The sequence below is a fragment of the Lagenorhynchus albirostris genome, chromosome X (genome assembly GCF_949774975.1).
Source record: "Lagenorhynchus albirostris chromosome X, mLagAlb1.1, whole genome shotgun sequence".
Classification (NCBI taxonomy): domain Eukaryota; kingdom Metazoa; phylum Chordata; class Mammalia; order Artiodactyla; family Delphinidae; genus Lagenorhynchus; species Lagenorhynchus albirostris.
In genome coordinates this window covers 90,385,732-90,410,386 of record NC_083116.1, presented here as the reverse complement: position 1 = coordinate 90,410,386, position 24,655 = coordinate 90,385,732, and the positions used below count along the sequence as shown (strand labels likewise).

Here is a 24,655-nt window from a genome sequence, read left to right as displayed (position 1 = left end):
ATGGCTTAAATGAAAAGGATTGAAAATAACCAAGAGCTGGCAAGGTTGTAGAGCAACTGAAACTCATAAATTGTTTTTTAGGAGCATAATATACTACAAACACTTTGGAAAACTGTTTGGTAGTATTTGTTAAAGCTGAACATATGCTTTATATCCTATGACCCAGCTATTCCATCGAAGCATTTACTCAAGAGAAATGCGAACATATGTTTACCAAAAGACAGGTATGATGATGGTCACAGTGGCTTTATTCAAAACTGAAAAGTATGCAAATGCCCATCAGCATTAGAATGGATAAACAACTTGTCCTTTATTAATACAAGGAATTAATACACAGCAACGAGAATCAACAACTGCTATACACAACATGCACAAATCTTATCTCATGAACATTATATTGGCCAAAGAAGCCAGACCTGAAAAAGCAATGAATCAATACTATATGATTACATTTCTATACATTTCAAAAACATGTAAAACTAATCCATATTGTTAAAAGTTAGGATATTGATACCCCTTGGAAGGAAGTTAGTGATTGGAAAGGAACACAGGAGGGCTTCTTGAGTGTTAGGAATGTTTTATTTCTTGATCTAGTGGCTGGTTGTGCAGGTTTGTTCAGTCTTTTAAAATATCATCAAGCTAAACATGCATAATGTGTGCACATTTCTGTATTATAATTCAATAAAGATTTTAAAAATATATAATACCCCAGACAAATGCAAGAAAATGAAAGTAGGTCTAGAAATATAATTATTGAGGTGGAAATTAAGGTCCAAGGTGCACAATAGATTAACAAAAAGGGAGTCTCTTTTAATATAAAATATACAATAAAGAAGTGATAACTTGCATAAACATTTAGGGTCATTCAACATATACAAATAAAACCAGCACAAATGCATGGAACCACGTGAAGTCTTAAAAATCATAATTATGAGGACTTCCTCTTCTGGAGATGAAGTAGATATAATTTTATCTATTCTTCCTGCTAAATACAGCTGAAAACTCTGGACATTATCTAGAAAACATAGGAAAACTCTGAAAGGTGGAATGAAGAAGGCAGACTGGCTAAGGATCGTGAGACCTAAAAAAATGACATGGCAAAAAAAAAAAATGACATGGCAGTGAGTTCTCTGGGTTATCCCTTAGCCTCATATAGCCTAGACTAGGTGCTGGAGAAGCTACAACCCAGAAAGGCCAACGGGTACAGACAAAAACTGCCCCAAGAAAGCCTGCTCTCTCTAGTCAAAGGACCAGGAAAGGGGCAGTCTAGCAAGATAGAAAACTTTCAGACAATGATGGCTCTACTCAAGACAAACGCAGAAAACACTGCAGCCCCAGCCCCACGACTAACAGCAAGGCCAAGTGGATCCAAGCCTAGACTTCTACATTTGTCAGACTGTAAGAAGGCACCCCCAGGCCCCAGCCCCCTGCCAGGGTGGTGTCAGAGAAAGCTTAATAGGGTGCTGTATCTTTCTTTCCTTGCTGGGAAATAACAGCTGCCTTCTCCTCCCCTACCTGTAGGTAACAGTGGATACCAAGGGAAGTAGTGACGAGGTGCCTACCCCCTCCCAGCCAGGGTGGTATCAGCAGAAGCCTAGTGGGGAGGTGGAACACCCACCCTCACTGAACAATAACAAGGAGTCCCCTGGCAAAAAAAAAAAAAGAGGGCAAGCGAGAACTTGGACTTCCAACCCACCTGTCAATAACAAATGTCACCTGTGATGTGACATTTCCCTTCACCAAACAGAGCTCTGTCAAAGAAAGCCTGATAAAACATAAGAGTCAAATAAATTCTAGAACCTCATAATATAATACCCAAAATGTCCTGGACATACTAAAAAAAATCAAGTGTCATTAGAGAAATGCAAATCAAAACTACAATGAGGTATCACCTCACACCAGTCAGAATGGCCATCATCAAAAAGTCTACAAACAATAAATGCTGGAGAGGGTGTGGAGAAAAGGAACCCTCCTACACTGTTGGTGAGAATGTAAATTGGTACAGCTACTATGGAGAACAGTATGGAGGTTCCTTAAAAAACTACAAATAGAACTACCATATGACCCAGTAATCCCACTACTGGGCATATACCCTGGGAAAACCATAATTCAAAAAGACACAGGCACCCCAATGTTCATTACAGCACTATTTACAATAGCCAAGACATGGAAGCAATCTAAGTGCCCATTGACAGATGAATCGATAAAGAAGATGTGGTACATATATACAATGGAATATTACTCAGCCATAAAAAAGAATGAAATAATGTCATTTGCAACAACATGGATGGACCTAGAGATTATCATACTAAGTGAAGTAAGTCACACGGAGAAAGACAAATAACATATGATATCACTTATATGTGGAATCTAAAAATTAATTCAAATGAATCTGTATACAAAACAGAAACAGACTCACAGACATAGAAAACACACTTATGGTTACAAAAGTGGAAAGGTGGGGGGGAGGGATAAATTAGGAGGTTGGGATTAACATATACACAATACTATACATAAAATAGATAATCAACAAGGACCTACTGTATAGCACAGGGAACTCTACTTAATACTCTGTAATAGCCTATATGGGAAAAGAATCTGAAAAAGAGTAGGCATATGTAAATTATAACTAATCACTTTGCTGTACAACTGAAATTAACACAACATTGTAAATCAACTATACACCAATATAAAATTTAAAAAATTTTAAAAAGAAAGAAAAACATCAAAGCTAAGAAAAGGGGAAGAATACATATGAGCTTCACTTGTGTTCAGGAAAAAAAATAAGATGTCATACTAAGAACCAGGTAAATCTCAACTTGAATGAGAAAAGACAATGAGGATGGTGGAAGAGTAAGACGTGGAGATCACCTTCCTCCTCACAAATAGATCAGAAATACATCTACATGTGAACAACTCCTACAGAACACCTACTAAACACTGGCAGAAGACCTCAGAACTCCCAAAGGCAAGAAACTCCCCATGTACCTGGGTAGGGCAAAGGAAAAAGAAAAAACAGAGACAAAAGAATAGGGATGGGACCTGCACCAGTGGGAGGGAGCTGTGAAGGAGGAAAGGTTTCCACACACTAGGAAGCTCCTTGTGGGCAGAGACTGCAGGTGGCAGAGGGGGAAAGCTTAAGAGCCACGGAGGAGAGTGCAGGAACAGGGGTGTGGAGGGCAAAGCAGAGAGATTTCCGCACAGAGGATCAGTGCCAACCAGCACTCACCAGCCAGAGGCTAGTCTTCTCACCCGCCGGGGCGGGCGGGGGCTGGGAGCTGAGGCTCGGGCTTCGGAGGTCGGATCCCAGGGAGAGGACTGGGGTTGGCTGCGTGAACACAGCCTGAAGGGGGCTAGTGCGCCACAGCTAGCCATGAGGGAGTCCAGGAAAAAGTCTAGAGCTGCTGAAGAGGCAAGAATCTTTTTCTTGCCTCTTTGTTTCCTGGTGCGCGAGGAGAGGGGATTCAGAGTGCTGTCTAAATGAGCTCCAGAGACGGGTGCGAGCCGTGGCTATCAGCGTGGACCCCAGAGACAGGCATGAGACACTAAGGCCACTGCTGCGGCCACCAAGAAGCCTGTGTGCAAGCACAGGTCACTGTCCACACCTCCCCTCCCAGGAGCCTGTGCAGCCCGCCACTGCCAGGGTCCCGTGATCCAAGGACAACTTCCCCGGGAGAACACACAGCGAGCCTCAGGCTGGTGCAACATCACACCGGCCTCTGCCGCAGCAGGCTTGCCCCGCATCTATACCCCTCCCTCCTCCCGGCCTGAGTGAGCCAGAGCCCCCGAATCAGCTGCTCCTTTAACCCCGTCCTGTCTGAGCGAAGAACAGATGCCCTCAGGCGACCTACATGCAGAGGCGGGGCCAAATCCAAAGCTGAACCCCAGGAGCTGTGCAAACAAAGAAGAGAAAGGGAAATCTCTCCCAGCAATCTCAGGAGCAGTGGATTAAATCACCACAATCAACTGGATGTACCCTGATTCTGTGGAATACCTGAATAGACAACAAATCATCCCAAACTGAGAAGGTGGACTTTGGGAGCAATGATATATATATATTTTTTCTCTTTTTCTCTTTTTGTGAGTGTGTATGTGTATGTTTCTGTGTGTGATTTTGTCTGTATAGCTTTGCTTTTACCATTTGTCCTGGGTTCTATTTGTCTGGTTTTTTTTTTTTTAGTACACTTTTTAGCGCTTGTTATCATTGGTGGATTTGTTTTTTGGTTTGGTTGCTCTCTTCTTTCTTTTTTTTAATTACTTAAATTTTTTAATAATTATTTTTTATTTTAATAACTTTATTTTATCTTATTTTATTTCATTTTACTTTATTTTATTTTACCTTCCTCTTTCTTTCTTTCTTTCTCACTTTTATTCTGAGTCGTGTAGATGACAGGTTCTTGGTGCTCCAGCCAGGCATCAGGGCTGGGCCTCTGAGGTGGGAGAGCCAAGTTCAGGACATTGGTCCACCAGAGACCTCACAGCTCCACATAATATCAAACGGTGAAAATCTCCCAGAGATCTCAATCTCAACCAAGACACAGCTCCACTCAATGACCAGCAAGCTACAGTGCTGGACACACTATGCCAAACAACTAGCAAAACAGGAACACAACCCCACCCATTAGCAGAGAGGCTGCCGAAAATCATAATAAGGTCACAGACACCCCAAAACACACCACCAAACGTGGACCTGCCCACCAGAAAGAAAAGATCCAGCCTCATCCACCAGAACACAGGCACTAGTCCCCTCCACCAGGAAGCCTACACAACCCACTGAACCAACCTTAGCCACTGGGGGCAGAAACCAAAAAAAATGGTAACTATGAACCTGCAGCCTGCGAAAAGGAGACCCAAACACAGTAAGATAAGCAAAATGAGAAGACAGAGAAACACACAGCAGATGAAGAAGCAAGGTAAAAACCCACCAGACCTAACAAATGAAGAGGAAATAGGCAGTCTACATGAAAAAGAATTCAGAATGATAGTAAAGATGATCCAGAATCTTGGAAATAGGATGGAGAAAATACAAGAAACGTTTAACAAGAACCTAGAAGAACTAAAGAACAAAAAAACAATGATGAACAATACAATAAATTCTCTAGAAAGGATCACTAGCTAACTGAGGCGGAACAACGGATAAGTGACCTGGAAGATAAAATAGTGGAAATAAACTACTGTAGAGCAGAATAAAGAAAAAAGAATGAAAAGAATTGAGGACAGTCTCAGAGACCTCTGGGAGAACATTAAATGCACCAACATTTGAATTATAGGGGTCCCAGAAGAAGAAGAGAAAAAGAAAGGGACTGAGAAAATATTTGAAGAGATTATAGTTGAAAATTTCCCTAATATGGGAAAGGAAACAGTTAATCAAGTCCAGGAAGCACAGAGAGTCCTATTCAGGATAAATCCAAGTAGAAACATGCCAAGACACATATTAATCAAACTATCAAAAATTAAATACAAAGAAAAATTAAAAGCAGCAAGGGAAAAACAACAAATAACATGCAAGGGAATCCCAATAGGTTAACAGCTGATCCTTCAGCAGAAACTCTGCAAGCCAGAAGGGAGTGGCAGGTCATATTTAAAGTGATGAAAAGGAAAAACCTAAAACCAAGATTACTCTACTCAGCAAGGATCTCATTCAGATTTGACGGAGAAATTAAAATCTTTACAGACAATCAAAAGCTAAGAGAATTCAGCACCACCAAACCAGCTTTACAACAAATACTAAAGGAACTTCCCTAGGCAGGAAACACAAGAGAAGGAAAAGACCTACAATAACAAACCCAAAACAATTAAGAAAATGGGAATAGGAACATACATATGGATAATTACCTTAAATGTAAATGGGTAAATGCTCCAACCAAAAGACATATACTGGCTGAATGGATACAAAAACAAGACCCCTATATATGCTGTCTACAAGAGACACACTTCAGACCTAGGGACACATACAGACTGAAAGTGAGGGGATGGAAAAAGATATTCCATGCAAATGGAAATCAAGAGAAAGCTGGAGTAGCAATTCTCATATCAGAAAAAATAGACTTTAAAATAAGACTAGTACAAGAGACAAAGAAGGACACTACATAATGACCAAGGGATCAACCCAAGAAGATATAACAATTGTAACTACTTATGCACCCAACATAGGAGCACCTCAATACATAAGGCAAATACTAACAGCCATAAAAGGGGAAATCGACAGTAACACAATCATACTAGGGGATGTTAACACCCCACTTTCACCAATGGACCGATCATCCAAAATGAAAATAAATAAGGAAACACAAGCTTTAAATGATATATTAAACAAGGTGGACTTGATTGATATTTATAGGACATTCTATCCAAAAACAACAGAATATATTTTCTTCTCAAGTGCTCATGGAACATTCTCCAGGATAGATCATATCTTGGGTCACAAATCAAGCCTTGGTAAATTTAAGAAAATTGAAATCGTATAAAGTATATTTTCTGACCACAACGCTATGAGACTAGACACCAATTACAGGAAAAAATCTGTAAGAAATACAAACACATGGAGGCTAAACAATACAGTACTTAATAACCAAGAGATCACTGAGGAAATCAAAAAGTACCTAGAAACAAATGACAATGAAGACACGACGACCCAAAACCTATGGGATGCAGCAAAAGCAGTTCTAAGAGGGAAGTTTATAGCAATACAATCCTACCTCAAGAAACAAGAAATATCTCAAATAAACAACCTAACCTTACACCTAAAGCAATTAGAGAAAGAAGAACAGAAAAACCCCAAAGTTAGCAGAAGGCAAGAAATCATAAAGATCAGATCAGAAATAAATGAAAAAGAAATGAAGGAAACGATAGCAAAGATCAATAAAACTAAAAGCTGGTTCTTTGAGAAGATAAACAAAATTGATAAACCATTAGCCAGACTCATCAAGAAAAAAAGGGACAAGAGTAAAATCAATAGAATTAGAAATGAAAAAGGAGAAGTAACAACTGACACTGCAGAAATACAAAGGATCAGGAGAGATTCCTACAGCAATTATATGGCAATAAAATGGACAACCTGAAAGAAATGGACAAATTCTCAGAAATGCACAACCTTCCGAGACTGAGGCAGGAAGAAATAGAAAATGTGAACAGACCGAACACAAGCACTGCAATTGAAACTGTGATTAAAAATCTTTCAACCAACAAATGCCCAGGACCATATGGCTTCACAGGTGAATTCTACCAAACATTTAGAGAAGAGCTAACACCTATCCTTCTCAAACTCTTCCAAAGTATAGCAGAGGGAGGAACACTCCCAAACTCATTCTATGAGGCCACCATCACCCTGATACCAAAACCAGACAAAGATGTCAAAGAGAAAGAAAACTACAGGCCAATATCACTGATGAACATAGATGCAAAAATCCTCAACAAAATACTAGCAAACAGAATCCAACAGCACATTAAAAGGATCATACACCATGAACAAGTGGGGTTTATCCCAGGAATGCAAGGATTCTTCAATATACACATATCAACCAATGTGATACACCATATTAACAAATTGAAGGAGAAAAACTATATGATCATCTCAATAGATGCAGAGAAAGCTTTCTACAAAATTCAACACCCATTAATCATAAAAACCCTCCAGAAAGTAGGCATAGAGGGAAATTTCCTCAACATAATAAAGGCCATATATGACAAACCCATAGTCAACATTGTTCTCAATGGTGAGAAACTAAAACCATTTCCACTAAGATGAGGAACAAGACAAAGTTGCCCACTCTCACCACTATTATTCAACATAGTTTTGGAAGTTTTAGCCACAGCAATCAGAGAAGAAAAAGCAATAAAAGGAATCCAAATTGGAAAAGAAGAAGTAAAGCTGTCACTGTTTGCAGATGACATGATACTATACATAGAGAATCCTAAAGATGCTACCAAAAAATTACTAGAGCTAACCAAAGAATTTGGTGAAGTAGCAGGATACAAAATTAATGCACAGAAATCTCTGGCATTCCTATACACTAATGATGAAAAATCTGAAAGTGAAATTAAGAAAACACTCCCATTTACCACTGCAACAAAAAGAATAAAATACCTTGGAATAAACCTACCTAAGGAGACAAAAGACCTGTATACAGAAAATTATAAGACACTGATGAAAGAAATTAAAGATGATACAAACAGATGGAGAGATATACCATGTTCTTGGATCAGAAGAATCAACATTGTGAAAATGCCTATACTACCCAAAGCAATTTACAGATTCAGTGCAATCCCTGCCAAACTACCACTGGTATTTTTTACAGAACTAGAACAAAAAATTTCACAATTTGTATGGAAACACAAAAGACCCCGCATAGCCAAAGCAATCTTGAGAAAGAAAAATGGAGCTGAAGGAATCAGGCTCCCTGACTTCAGACAATACTACGAAGCTACAGTAATCAAGACAGTATGGTACTGGCACAAAAACAGAAATATAGATCAATGGAACAGGATAGAAAGCCCAGAGATAAACCCACGCACATATGATCACCTTATCTTTGATAAAGGAGGCAAAAATATACAGTGGAGAAAAGACAGCCTCTTTAATAAGTGGTGCTGGGAAAAGTGGACAGCTACATGTAAAAGTATGAGATTAGAACACTCCCTAACACCATACACAAAAATAAGCTCAAAGTGGATTAAAGACCTAAATATAAGGCCAGACACTATCAAACTTTTAGAGGAAAACATAGGCAGAACACTCTATGACATAAATCACAGCAAGATCCTTTTTGACCCACCTCCTAGAGAAATGGAAATAAAAAGAAAAATAAACAAATGGGACCTAATGAAACTTCAAAGCTTTTGCACAGCAAAGGAAACCATAAACAAGACCAAAAGACAACCCTCAGAATGGGAGAAAATATTTGCAAATGAAGCAACTGACAAAGGATTAATCTCCAAAATTTACAAGCAGCTCATGTAGCTGAATAACAAAAAAACAAACAACCCAATCCAAAAATGGGCAGAAGACCTAAATAGACATTTCTCCAAAGAAGATATACAGATTGCCAAAAAACACATGAAAGAATGCTCAACATCATTAATCATTAGAGAAATGCAAATCAAAACTACAATGAGATATCATCTCACACCAGTCAGAATGGCCATCATCAAAAAAATCTAGAAACAAATGCTGGAGAGGGTGTGGAGAAAAGGGAACACTGTTGCACTGCTGGTGGGAATGTGAATTGGTACAGCCACTATGGAGAACAGTATGGAGGTTCCTTAAAAAACTACAAATAGAACTACCATATGACCCAGCACTCCCACTACTGGGCATATACCCTGAGAAAACCATAATTCAAAAGGAGTCATGTACCACAATGTTCATTGCAGCTTTATTTACAATAGCCAGGAGATGGAAGCAACCTAAGTGTCCATCACCGGATGAATGGATAAAGAAGATGTGGCACATATATACAATGGAATATTACTCAGTCATAAAAAGAAACGAAATTGAGCTATTAGTAGTGAGGTGGATGGACCTAGAGTCTGTCATACAGAGTGAAGTAAGTCAGAAAGAGAAAGACAAATACCATATGCTAACACATATATATGGAATCTAAGGGGAAAATATGTCATGAAGAACCTAGGGGTAAGACGGGAATAAAGATACAGACCTAATAGAGAATGGACTTGAGAATATGGGGAGGGGTATGGTAAGCTGGGACAAAGTGAGAGAGTGGCATGGACATATATACACTACCAAACGTAAAATAGATAGCTAGTGGGAAGCAGCCGCATAGCACAGGGAGATGAGCTCGGTGCTTTCTGACCACCTAGAGGGGTGGGATAGCGAGGGTGGGAGGGAGGGAGATGCAAGAGGGAAGAGATATGGGAACATATGTATATGTATAACTGATTCACTTTGTTATAAAGCAGAAACTAACACACCATTGTAAAGCAATTATACTCCAATAAAGATTAAAAAAAAGAATAAAGTGGGAGAAATAAATCTACCTGATTTCAATACTTTTTATTTAACTATAGGAATCAAGACAATGTGGTACAGATGAAGGGATAGGCACATAGATTAACGGAACAGATTAGAGGACCCAGAAAAAGCACAGTCAACTAATTTTTTTACAAAGGTACAAAAACAATTCAATGTCTTTTCAACAAATGGTGCTAGAGTAATAGGACACTCATAAGCAACAAAGAAACAAACAAACCAAAATGAAACAAAAATAAAAAATGAATCTCATTCTAAATATCACACTTTATAAAAAATTAACCCAAAATGGATCATAGATTTATATGTAAAATATAAAACTGTTGGAAGACAACAGAAGAGAAAATCATCAGGACTTAGGGCTTAGTGAAGAGTTCTTAGATATGACACCAAAAACATAATCTTTTAAAAGAAAAAATAGATAAATTTGACTTCATCAAAATTAAAAATTGTGGCTCTACAAAAGACACTCAACAGGATGAAATGACAAGCTTCAGACTGAGAGAAAATATTCACAAACCCCGTATTTGACAAAAGACTCATATCTATAACATAATAAGAACTCTCAAAATTCAACATTGAAGAAACAAACAACCCAATTAGAAAATGGGCAAAAAGGGCTTCCCTGGTGGCACAGTGGTTGAGAGTCCGCCTGCCGATGCAGGGGACACGGGTTCGTGTCCCAGTCCGGGAAGATCCCACATGCCGCGGAGCAGCTGGGCTGGTGAGCCATGGCCGCTGAGCCTGCGCGTCCGGAGCCTGTGCTCCGCAACGGGAGAGGCCACAACAGTGAGAGGCCCGCGTCTAACGCAAAAAAAAAAAAAAAAAAAAAAAGTAAAGAAAGGAAATGGGCAAAAGACATGAAGAGACATTTCACCAAAGAGAATATATGGAGGGCAAATAAGCACATGAGAATATGTTCAACATCCACAGACAAGCATATTCTAACATCTATATGGAAAGGCACAGCCCCTAGAATAGCTAAACCAGTCCTGAAGAAGAATAAAGTGGGAGAATCACTCTAATAGATATTAAAGCTTACTGCATGGGTACACTAATCAAGACTGTGGTTTTGGCAGAGGGACAGACACAGATCAATGGAACGGAATAGAGGATCCAGAAATAGCCCCACATAAGTATGGCCAACTGATATTTTTTCAAAGATGCAAAACAAGTCAATGGTGCTAGAACAACTGTACATTCAGGGCAAAAAGAACCTCAACCTAAACCTCACTCCTTACACAAAAATTAACTCAAAATGGATCACAAACTTAAATGTAAAATGTAAAACTATAAAATTTTTATGAAAAACATAGGAGAAAATCTTTAGGATTTAGGGCTAGACAGAGTGTGGTATGATAAGAAATATATATTTGGTTTTTGTTCCTGGCACAGATCTCTTAAAAGCCCTGAGATTTCTTACGTGATAGGAGTGATAAGAGCATCTTTTGTTAGTTTGTTATTCCTTACAAGCCCCTTCCAACGATGCCTGAGTTTATGCTGATGAAGGGACTCATGGTGGGTTCTTAGATAATTTTAGGGTGGGGGCTGGTTGCCAAAGGAACCAATCATTTGGTTATAGGGCTTGATTAGAGGGTTGAAACTTTCAGTCCCACTCCCCCCCCAACCTCCCTCCTAGGGAGGGGAGAGGAGCTGGAGATTGAGTTCAATCACCAGTGGCCAATGATTTAATCAATGGGGTCTACATGATGGAACCTCCATATAAACCCCTCCAGAAAAATCCCTAAATAATGAGGTTTGGAGAGCTTCCAGGTTGAACACAGATGTGCTGGGAGGAAAGCATGTCCAGAGAGGGCATGGAAGATCTGTGCCTTTCCCCCCATACCTTGCTCTGTGTATCTCTTCCATCTGGTTGTTTCTGAGTTGTATCCTTTATAATAAACTGGTAAACATAGTGTTTTCCTGATCTCTGTGAGCTATTCTAGCAAATTATTGAGCCTGAAGAAGAGGTCCTGGGAACCCCCAATTTATAGCTGGTAAATCAGAAGTATGGGTGGCCTGGGACCTGCAGTGACTGGCATCTGAAGTGGGGGCAGTCTTGTGGGATTGAGCCCTTTAACTTATGGGATCTGATGCTAACTCCAGGTAGGGAGTGTCAAAATTAAATTGAATTATTGGACATTCAGTTGCTCTCAGAGAATCAGAGAATGACAAAGTTTTTAGACTGGACACCAAAAGCATAATCCATAAAAGGAAACACTGATAAATTGGGTCTTGCCAAAAATTTAAAAACTTTTGCTCTGAAAAAGACCAGAGGATGGAAAGGATGAAGAGGATGAAAAGCCAAGCTACTGACTGGGAAAAATACTTGATGACAACATATCTGACAAAAGACTGGTATCTAGAATACGTAAAGAACTCTCAAAACTCAACAGTAAAATCATCCAAACAATTCAATTAGAAAATAGGCAAAACGCATGAACATTTCACCAAAGAGGATATACAGATGGCAAATAAGCATATGAAAAGGGGTTCCATATTATTTACCAGGGAAATGAAAATGAAAACTACAATGAGATATCACTATACATATGTCAAAATGGCTAAAATAAAAAATAGTGACAACACAAAATGCTGATGAGGTTGCAGAAAAACTGGATCTCTCCTACACTGCTGGTGGGAAACGGTTTGGTAGTTTCTTATAAAACTAAGCATGCAATTCCCATACGGCCCAGCAATAGTACTCTTGAGCATTTATCCCAGAGACATGAAAGCTTATGTTTACATAAAAAATCTGTACATGAATGTTCATAGCAGCTTTACTGGTAATAGCTCAAAACTGGAATCAGTCCAGATGTCCTTCAACAGGCGACTGGTTAAGCAAACTGTGGTACATCCACCCCAAGGAGTGCAATTCAACAAGAAAAAGGAACGAACTGTTGATACTCACGCTACTTGGATGGTTTTTAAGAACATGATACTAAGTGAAAAAAGCCAACCTCAAAAGTTTATATACTGTATGATTTGATTAATATAACAATTTTGAAATGACAAAATTTTAGACATGGAGCACAGGTTAGTGGTTTCCAAGGGTAGTGGAGACAGAAGGGAAATAGGTGTGGTTATAAAAGGGCAACACTAGGGATCCTTGTGATGTTGGAACTATTCAGTATTTTGACTATGGTGATGGATACACAAACCTACACAGGTGATAAAATTGTATAAAACTTGGTACATGCATATACACATACATGTATGAGTAAAACTGGGGAAATCTGGATAAGATGGTTGAATTGTATCAAGGTCAAAATTCTGGTTGGCATATTATACTTTTATTTTGTAAAATGTCACCATTGGAGGAAACTGGGCAAAGTGCACAAGGGATCACTGTATTATTTTTTACAACTGCGTATGAATCTATATCTCAAAATATATTTTAAGTAAAAAAAAATTTTTAAAGGATGTTCAATGTCAATGTTTAAAAAGATGTTCAAAGCTTTTGTACAGTAAAGGAAACCATCAACAAAACAAAAAGACAACCTACTGAATGGGAGAAAATATTTGCAAATGAGGTGACCGATAAGGTATTAATATCCAACATATATAAATAGCTCATACAACTCAACATCAAAAAAACAAAAAAAAGGGCTTCCCTGGTGGTGCAGTGGTTGGGAGTCTGCCTGCTGATGCAGAGGACACGGGTTCGTGCCCCGATTCGGGAAGATCCCACATGCCGCAGAGCGGCTGGGCCCGTGAGCCATGGCCGCTGAGCCTGCGCGCCCGTAGCCTGTGCTCCGCAACGGGAGAGGCCACAACAGTGAGAGGCCTGCGTACCGCAAAAAAAAAAAAAAAAAAAAAAACAATTAAAAAGTGAGCAGAAGAACTGAATAGACATTTTTCCAAAGAAGAAATGCAGATGGCCAACAGGCACATGAAAAGATGCTCAACATCACTAATCATCAGGGAAATGCAAATCAAAACCACAATGAGATATTACCTCATACCTGTCAGAAGAGCTATTATCAAAAAGTCTACAAATAACAAATGTTGGCAAGCTTGTGGAGAAAAAGGAACCCTTGTACACTGTTGGTAGGAATGTAAACTGGTGTAGCCACTGTGGAAAATGGTATGGAGGTTTCTCAGAAAACTAAAAATAGAACTACCATATGACCCAGCAATTCCACTCCTGGATATATATCTGAAAAAAACAAAAACACTAATTCGAAAAGATACATAAACCCCAATGTTCATAGCAGCACTATTCACAATAGCCAAAACATGGAAACCACCTGTGTCCATCAACAGATGAATAGATAAAGATCTATCTATCTATCTATCTATCTATATCTATATATATATATACACACACAATGGAATACTACTCAGCCATAAAAAATAATGAAATTTTGCCATTGCAGCAACATGGATGAACTTGGAGGGCATTATGCTAAGTGGAATAAGTCAGACAGAGAAAGATAAATACTGTATGATATTGCTTATATGTGGAATCTAAAAAATACAACGAACTAGTGAATAAAACAAAAAAGCAGTGGACTCACAGATATAGAGAACAAACTAGTGGTTACCAGTGTGGGGAAGAGGGGCAATATAGGGGTCTGAGAGTGGGAGGTACAAACTATTGGGTGTAAGATAGGCTCAAAGGTGTATTGTACAACACGGGGAATATAGCCAATATTTTGTAATAACTGTAAGTGGAAAGTAAACTTTTAAAAGTGTACAAAAATAAAAAAAATTTTAAAAAGATGTTCAATGTCATTAGCCATTAAGAAAATGCAAATTAAGACAATGATGATATAATCACTGCACACCTATTAAAACAGCTAAAAATGTTTTAAATAGCAACAATACCAAATTCTGGAGAAAATGCAGAAAAACGATCTCTCATATGTTGTCAGTGGGAATGTAAAGTGGTACAGACACTCTGGAAAACGGTTAGGCAGTTTCTTTAAAAAAGTGACCCAGCAATTGCACTTCTGGGCATTCATTCTAGAGAAATGAAATCTTACATGTACACAAAAATCTGTACAATTGTTCATAGCAATTTTATTTGTAATAGCCCCAAACTGGGGACAACCAAAATGTCCCCCAGTAGATGAATAGTTAAATAAACTGTAGTACATCTATAATATGGAATACTACTCAGAAATAAAAAGAAATGAACTATTGTTACAACGATAGTTGTAAGGATGGTTTTCAAGGACATTATGCTGAGTGAAAAAAAAAAACAATCTCAAAGGCCACGTACTGTATGGTTCCATTTATGTAACATTCTCAAAATAACAAAATTATAGAGATGGAAAACAAATTATTGGTGGCCAAAGGTTAGGGATGATGGTGGGGGTGAAAAGTACAAAAAGGGTAATAGCTCTGTATATTGATTGTGGTGGTCGTTACACGAATCTACACACATGGCAAAATGACAAGGAATTAGGCACACACATTGTACCAATGTTAAATTTTTATACTGCATTATGATTTTATAAGATGTAACTATTGGGGGGAACTGGGTAAAGGGTACATGGGATTTCTCTGTCTTATATTTGCAACTTCGTATGAATCTATAATTATTTCATAATAAAGAGTTTTTAAATATCACAATTACGCTGGGAAATTTTATTATAATATAATGGGTCAAGTAGACCAAAAAAAGAAGTAAAGAGGATTTGAAAAATATAATCAGTGCTAGATTTAATTCTGTCCAATTAATATACTCTTCTTTTAGACTCATGGCACAGTTAAAAAAACTTTAAATTGTGTAACTTGGGGCTTCCCTGGTGGCGCAGTGGTTGAGAGTCTGCCTGCTGATGCAGGGGACACGGGTTCATGCCCTGGTCTGGGAAGATCCCACATGCCGTGGAGTGGCTGGGCCCATGAACCATGGCCGCTGAGCCTGCGCATCCGGAGCCTGTGCTCCGCAATGGGAGAGGCCACAACAGTGAGAGGCCAGCGTACCAAAAAACAAAAAATTGTGTAACTTGGACTCAAAGAAAAAAATATTGATATTTCTTAAAAATTAGAGTTTTGGCAGGCTATATTACCAACAATACTACAAAAATCAGAAATATAGAATCAAAATTGCTAAGAGACTATGTCTTAAACATCCTCACCACAGAAAAGAAATGATAATTATGTGACAGGATGGAGGTGTTAGCTAAAGCTACTGTGGTAATCATGTCGTAATTTATAAATTTATAAACATATCAAATCAAAACACTGTATACCTTAAACTTACACAATGTTATACGACAATTATATTTCAATAAAAAAGAAATATAGAATAAAAAGATAACCAAATGACCAAAACTAGTTTGCAGTTAAGAAATAGTCTCTACAGATACAAACTACTACACATAAAATAGATTATAAGAATTTACTGTATAGCACAGGGAACTATATACAATATCCTGTAATAACCTATAATGGAAAATAATCTGAAAAAAAAAATATATAACTGAATCACTTTGCTGTACACCTGAAACTAATACAACATTGTAAATCAACTATACTTCAATTAAAAAAAAGAAAGAAAGAAATATTCTCTAAGTAGAGTGATGGTTACTAGGGGCCGGGGGGTGGGGGAAATGGGAAGATGTTGGTCAAAGGGTACAAACTTCCAGTTATAAGATAAACAAGTTCTGAAAATCTAAGGTACAACATGGTGATTATTGCTAATGATACTGTATCATATACTCGAATATTGTCTAGAAAGTAGATCTTAAATGTTCTTATCACACACACACACACAAAGTGGTAATTATGTGACATGATGGAAGTGTTAGCTAACACTATGGTGATAATCATTTTGCAATATACAAATGTATCAAATCAACACACTGTACACCTTAAACTTATACAATGTTATATGTCAAGTATGTCTCAATAAAGCTGGGGGAAAAAGAAATATTCTCTAAACATGGCAGGATTGGGACTTCCCTGGTGGTCCAGTGGTTAAGACTCCGCGTTTCCATTTCAGGGGGTGCAGGTTCAATCCCTGGTCAGTGAACTAAGATCTCACATGCCACATGGTGCAGCCAATAAATAATTAAACAAACAGACAAACATGGCAGAATTGAAGATAAATTCAATAATAAAATTATAAACTTCATACCTCATTTTGAGACATGGCTAAAGTTATATTTAAGGGACATTTTAGCCTAAAATGTTTTTAATATTTAAAAAGAAAAGCCAAAGATAAATGAATTAAGTGCTAAACTTAAGAAATTAGAAAAAGAAAATAAAATGTTCATGAGACACCTGATAAAGGTAAAAGAGAAGGAAATATACATGTACACACACACACACACACACACACACTCACATCACACATATACTCACACAATTTTAGGAAAAAAAAAGGAACTACTACCACAGATGTGGAAGTGACCAGAATAATTTAAGCATTATGTGCAGTTCTATGAAAATATAAAATCCCTAGCAAACATAAACCACCAAGGGCTTTACTGGTGGTGCAGTGGTTGAGAGTCCACCTGCCGATGCAGGGGACACGGGTTCGTGCGCCAGTCTGGGAAGATCCCACATGCCGCAGAGCGTCTGGGCCTGTGAGCCATGGCCGCTGAGCCTGCGTGTCCGGAGCCTGTCCTCCGCAACGGGAGAGGCCACAACAGTGAGAAGCCCGCGTACCGAAAAACAAAACAAAACAAAACAAAACAAAAAACCATAAACCACCAAAATTAAACCCCCCAAAAGAAGAAATCAGTAAAGACCAGTAATCAGAGAAAAAAAAATAATTAAAATTTACCATTTTAAAAGACACCAGTTCTAAGTGTGTTTATAGCTGAACTTTAAAAAGGAGATAATTTCTATGCCATTTTAACATATAAAAAGATAGAAATCTCCTGAATTCCTTTTAAAAACTGCCATAACCTTAATACCAACACATGTTAAATATAGTACAAAAAAAGAAAAAAGAAAAGAAAACTATAAGCAGTTTTCTTATAGTGGCAAAAATTTTAAATAAAATATTACTAATTCAAATCCAAATGTATCTTTTTTTTTAAAGATTTTTTTTTGATGTGGACCATGTTTTAAGTCTTTATTGAATTTGTTACTATATTGCTTCTGTTTTGTTTTTGGTTTTTTGGCCACAAGGTATTTGGGATCTTAGCTCCCTGACCAGGGATCGAACCCGCACCTCCTGCATTGGAAGGCGAAGTCTTAACCACTGGACTGCCAGGGAAGTCCCCAAATGTATCTTATAAGAAAAATTCCCCTTGACCAAACAGAATTCTTCCAGGAAGGCAAAGATGCGGCCACATTACACATCAATGTAATTCATTACAACAACCAATTAAAGAGAATAATACCATAAGGCTGTTAATATCAAAAAGCATCTGACACAATTCAGGAGCTATTCCTAATAAAAATACAAATTAAAATAAGAACATTAAAGAACTGTGTAAATATTACAACTACTACCCCCAAAATCACCAGAAAACATTATGCTAAAAAAAATGCCCAGATAAAAAGACTTAATATCATTAAAATGGCAATATTCCCCTAAATGTTGTACAGGTTCAACACAATCCCTATCAAAATCCCAGGGGCATTTTGGAAGAGGGTAATGAGCTCATCCTAAAATTCAGATAGAAATGCAAGGAACCTGAATAGCCAAAACACTGAATAAGAACATAGTTGGAGGACACACATTTCTCTATTTCAAAACTTGCTACAAAGCTATATAAATCAACACAGCATGGTACTGGCATAAAGGAGGCATATAGATGAATGAAATAGAATTGAGAATTCATAAATAAGCCTTTACACTCATGGTCAGTTGATTTTAGATAAGGGTTTCAATACAATTCAATGGGGAAAGAAACATCTATGACATCAAAAGCACAAGCAACTGGGACGAAGTGAGAGAGTGGCATGGACATATATACACTACCAAATGTAAAATCGATAGCTAATGGGGAGCAGCCAAATAGCATAGGGAGACCAGCTCGGTGCTTTGTGTCCACCTAGAGGTGTGGGATAGGGAGGGTGGGAGGCAGACGCAAGAGGGAGGGGATATGGGGATATATGTATATGTATAGCTGATTTACTTTGTTATACAGCAGAAACTAACACAATAATGTAAAGCAATTATACTCCAATAAAGATGTTTAAAAACAAGCACAGCAACAATAACAAAAATAGATAAATTAGACTTCATAAAAATTAAAAACTTTTGTGCTACAAGGTCACCACCAAGAAAGTGAAAAGACACCCATAAAATGGGAGAAAATATATGCAAATCACATATCTGACCAGGGGCTTGTATCCAGAATATATAAAGGATGCTTACAACTCAATGATACAAAGACAAATAATCTAATTAAAAAATAGGCAAATAATTTGAACCGATATTTCTCCAGAGAAGACATACAAATGGTCAATTAAACATATTGTCTTAGTGTGTTCAGGCTGCTGTAATGAACTACGATAAACTGGGTGGCTTAAACAGCAAACATTTATTTCTTACAGTTCTGGAGGCTGGGAAATCCAAGCTCACACATCAGCAGATTGGGTGTCTGGTGAGAACCTGCCTCCCGATTCATAGATGGCTACCTTCTTGTTGTGTCCTCACATGGCAAAAGGTGGAAGGGGGCTCTCTGAGGTCTCTTTTATAAGGGTACTAATCCCATTCATGAGGGCTCTACCCTCATGACCTAATCACCTCCCAAAGGCCTCACCTCCTTATACCATCACACCACGGTTTAGGATTTCAACATAGAATGGGAGGGGCGCATAAACATTTAGTCCATTGCAAACATGAAAAGTTGCTCAACATTCATTAGGGAAATAGAAATCAAAACCACAATGAGATACCACTTCACACCCACTAAGATGGCTAGAATAAAAAAAAAAGACTTGTTAAGTGTTGATGAGGATATGACACATTGGAATCTTCATATATTGCTGTGGGATGTAAAATGCCAAAAACAGTTTGGCAGTTCTTCAAAGGTACCATATGATCTAGCAATTCCACTTCTGAGAGAAATGAAAACATACGTCCGCACAAAAACTTGTACACAAATGTTCACATCAACATTATTCATAGTAGCCAAAAAGTGAAAACAACCCAAATGTCCATCAGTTGATGAATGAATAAACAAACTGTGGTATATCCATACAAAGGAATATTATTCAGTAATAAAGAATGAAGCATTGATACAAGCTATAGCACGGATGAATCTTAAAAACATGCTAAGTGAACGAAGATAGTCATCAAAGATCATATATTGTTTGATTCCATGTGTACGAAAGGTCTAGAATAGGCAAATTTATAGAAACAAAGTAAATTAGTGGCTGTCTGCAGCTGGAGGTATGGGGTGGGAATGAAGAATGAGTACAATGTTTCCTTTTGGGGTGATGAAATGTTCTAAAATTGGATTATGACAGTGGTTTGCACAACTCCTTGAATATACTAACAACCATTGAATTGTAAGCTTTAAATGGTGAAGTTTATGGTAGGTGAATTATATCAATAAAGCTGTTAGGAAAAAAAAAAGATCATGTAGCTAGTAAGTGGCCATGCAGGATTTCAAACCCAGTATCTGGAAAGGTGAAGGTATTCAACAAATGTTTGTTGAATGAATGAATGAATACCCTTCACTTTCAAATTAGCAACAAGATAGGGATACCCTCTATCAAGTATCATTCAACATTGTTCTGAAAGCTCTAGCTAATGCAATAGGAGAAGATGAAGTAATCAGAATAAATATTTGAAAGGAAGAGAGAGTATCATTGTTAATTGGATGTGACATGATGTTATATCTAGGAAAACTAAGAGACCATAAAAGGCAACTAGAATTCACATGAGAATGTGATAACTGGATTGGATAAGAAATAATATGCAAAAAAGAAATAAAAAATTTTTAATTTATATAATTTTTCTATGGAAATAGAGAAATGTGCTATTCACTGTGATGATATCAAATTTAAAATATTTAAGAATGAACTTTTCAAAAAAGGTTCTGAATCTATAAGAAGGAAATTATAAAATATAGTTTTAATGGTTGCTTTTGAAGTGAAATAAAATGTTTTTAACATTCATGTGGAAGAATAAATGCTAAAAAAGATTAAAGAAAACAACCAAAAAAAAAAAAGGAACAGTGAGGGGATTAGCACTATTCAATATTAAAAGTATTTCTAAAGTCAAAACAATTTTTTGAAAGGGAGTAGATACATATATCAGAAGAAAAAACAGAGTTCAGAAATAGAATGATATACATTTGGGAATTTATGTGACAAAAGTGGCATTTAACTGAGTTAGAAAAGGCTATTTATTTAATGATTGGTGCAGGCAAATTTTCTATCCAAATGGAAAGTAGAAACTTTGATCTCGTCTCACACCACACACCAGAATTTTCCAGTTGGATTACAATTTAACTTTAAAACAATAAAAATTTAAATTTAAAACATGTATTTATTTAAGCACAAAACAGCGAGAACCCACTAGGCAAAACACGATATTCAGAACTTGTTAAGGAAAAATTACCTAATCAGAGAATTATTTTTTCTAATTATATGTGAATACACCTTTCAAAAATCAAGATATAAAGAGAGATAAAGGGAAAAAATTACAATAAATGACAGAAGGTTAATATCCACAAATTAGTAAGACAAACTACATAAAGGAAAAAATAAAGACCAAAGGATATGAAAATTTTTAAAAATGCATTTCAAAGGCCAATAAATATGAGAAGATATTCAGCCACCAGGTGTCAGGAAAATGCACATCAAGGTAAGCTACATACTGTTGTGTTTGGCCCTCAGAATGGTAGAAATTAAAAAGTGCAGCAACATTCAGTGTGGGAGATGATTTTGGAATGAGCCCTTTTATATGTTGCTGGTGGGAGTTGCAATTTTACAAAAGTTTTGGACTTAAATTTCAGTACATACCATCCACCTCATGGAACATCCCTTCCTGCACCTAATAATCACTCAGATGACAGTCTCTGGCTATAATTTAGAAATCAATAACAAAAATTACAACTTTTTGGGAAATGAAAATCTCATATCTAAATAACTAAGGGATCAGAGAGAAAACCACAACAAAAATTAGAAAATATTATTAATAAACTGTGGTGGAAATGTTACATATCAACACTTGTGACATGGAGCTAAAGTGTTCTTAGAGAAAAATTCATGAACTTAATGCTTATACTGTAAAAGAAAATGATTGAATATTAATGAGATAAGCATTCAATTTAGGAATTTAAAAATAAGAATAAAAGAAAAAACCCAAAGAAAAGAAATAATGAAATCAAGGGCAGAAACTAATGACACAGAAAACAAAGATACAGGAGGACCAAGAAGGTCAAAGGTAGGTTTTTGAAACAATCCCATCTCAATCCTAAGACCACCCACAGAGCTCCATCACTCACACCACAGAAACCTTGACCATCCACCCAATAAACCCCATCATATACCTCATAGACCCTGCAACACTCCTCCCGCGGCCCTCATCACTCACCTCAAAAATTCTCCATCTCACTCACTCATTCACTCTCCATTACTCACTCCACAGGCTCTCCATCATTCATTCCACAGACCACCCATAACTCTCCTCAAAGACCCTCATCACTTACCTCACTGAACTCCCATCATTCATCTCACAGACCCCTCCATCATTTACCCCACTAACCCCCTATGACACCCCACAGAACCCCCATCATTCGCCCCTCAGGAACTCCAGCACTAACCCCAAAGAGCACACATCACACCTCCGAGACTGTATCACTCACACCACAGTCCCCATTCCTTACTGCACTTACGCCTGACCACTCACCCCACAAACCTCCATCGCTTATCCCACAGACCCAGTCGCTTACTCCACATACCCCATCAGTGGCCTCCGGGGATCTTCATCACTCACCCCACAGACTCCTCATCGCTCACCTCACCGATACCCCCTGCTCACCCTATAGACCCTGCATCACTATGACCCCACAGACCCCCCAATACTCACCCCACAGACTACCTATTACTTTCCCTACTGCCCCCACCATTCACCCACAAACCCCTATCACTACGCACCTCCTCCTAAGTGACTCCAGAGAAGCCCCATCACTCACCCCACAGAGTACCATCACTGAGCCCGAAAGCCATGTCGTAACACCCCCATAATTATGTCAACGTTTTACTGGCCCTAAATCGCCGCCTCTGTTAAACTCAGTCCCGGAGCCAGAAGTATTGAAATTGCCTCTGCGGGACTCCCACGTTTCTGGACTTCGCACCGCACATGCTTAGTGTCGGCGCGGAAGCGGCCGTTAGCCCCCAATTACACTGGGTGCACTCACGAGGTGTCAGTGCGTGTGCGTGTCTGTGTGTGTCGGAGGAGAGGCGGGCTTGCCGATTTTCTTTAGTGACTTTGTCAGGCCACTAACATGGCTGTCCCCTTGGGAGTGTCTCTCCGGGAGTCGCCATCTTGGGAGGGTGGGCATTTCTGCTGCGCCGGAGCCAGCGGGCCCCCGCCAGACCTTCCCCGGTGGGGCTTCCCGGGAGCCGATCGGGCCCAGCAGATCCGGCTGCAGATCCCGGACTCCTCCCTCCTGCGCCTCATGCTCCACCATTACCCCGAGGCGCGGGCCTGGCGCCTTCCCTTCTCTGTGCTCGGGGCCCCGCCCTCAGGCCGTATCCCCGGGGAGTCGCGGCATCTTCGCGCGTTGCAACCCCCCTTGCCCCTCTCCCCGCTCCTAGCTAGAAAGACACCTCCAAGGCACCGGCCCAGACACTGACCGGCCCCCGCCCCAGCCGCCGCTCCACTTCTCAGGGTGCGGAACGGCCCCCGATCGGCGCAGGCGGCTCGCGGCGGCAGGGCCCGGGGCGCCGCTACGTGCCCACCTGACGGCGCCTCTGTCCACCCGTCGGCTGGGGGCATCGCCCGGCTCTGGCTGTCACCGACCCTGGGTAGTTGCCACGGGGGGAATAGTACGTGTCAGATTTAGGCCAGGAAGCGGAAGTCGCCCGCAGCGAGAGTTTAACCACTCTGGGCGCAGGGAGCTGAGGTGATTGAGCGCCAGAAACCAAGCATCTGTGCAGGGAGCCATTGAGCTGGGTGTGGGGGGGGGGGCTTGTGACATCAGTGGTGGGGCACGTCATCCAATTTTTTAAAAACTCGAGTAATCAGCCTTCCCAGTTTCCTTATAGAAGCATGAAGTTTAAACTTCTTTTCCAAAGATCCAAGTTTTGATTTGTTGCATTTTCATTAGTGTTCAGTTTCAAGTGCTAATTTGTAATTTTCCCCCCTTTGATCCAAGAATTATTTAGAAGTCCAGTGTCGAACATGCAAAAATTCTCCGAGACTCAAATGTCAAGGGAATGGTGACTTTATTCAGGCTGCTGCGACAAGAACAGCCCTGCGCAGTGTCTCCTGCAAGTTTGGTGGGCTTTGGCCCGCAGGTGGAATGCTGCTGAAGGGAGCTGTTTTTGATTTGGCCCATCTCATTCTGTTGTATCCTGTTCTCATACTTAATGATTAAAGAAGGAACTTAGAGGGAGTGCAGAAAAGTTTACAGTTCCTAACACCATTTTTCATTTCCTCAAACACAAAGTTAATCTCGATGTTAGTGATTTCTAACTTAATTGCACTGTGATCTGTGAATGTTGTCTGAATGATGTTGAGTCGAAATTTGTTGAAATTTGCCTTAAGGTTCAAGTACAGGCCTAGTTTTCAAA

At 38.9% G+C, this 24,655-nt stretch overlaps 1 protein-coding gene across 1 annotated transcript in view; it reads right to left on the bottom strand.

Annotated features, from left to right (window-relative positions):
• ZNF41 (zinc finger protein 41) overlaps nucleotides 1–23,872 on the bottom strand; it is a 51,693-nt gene extending 27,821 nt beyond the window's left edge. The window contains exon 1 of the mRNA XM_060138217.1: nucleotides 23,822–23,872. The gene's annotated coding sequence lies outside the window, so the exon portion shown is untranslated. The remainder of the gene's footprint in view (nucleotides 1–23,821) is intronic.
• Between the last annotated feature and the right edge of the window lie 783 nt (nucleotides 23,873–24,655).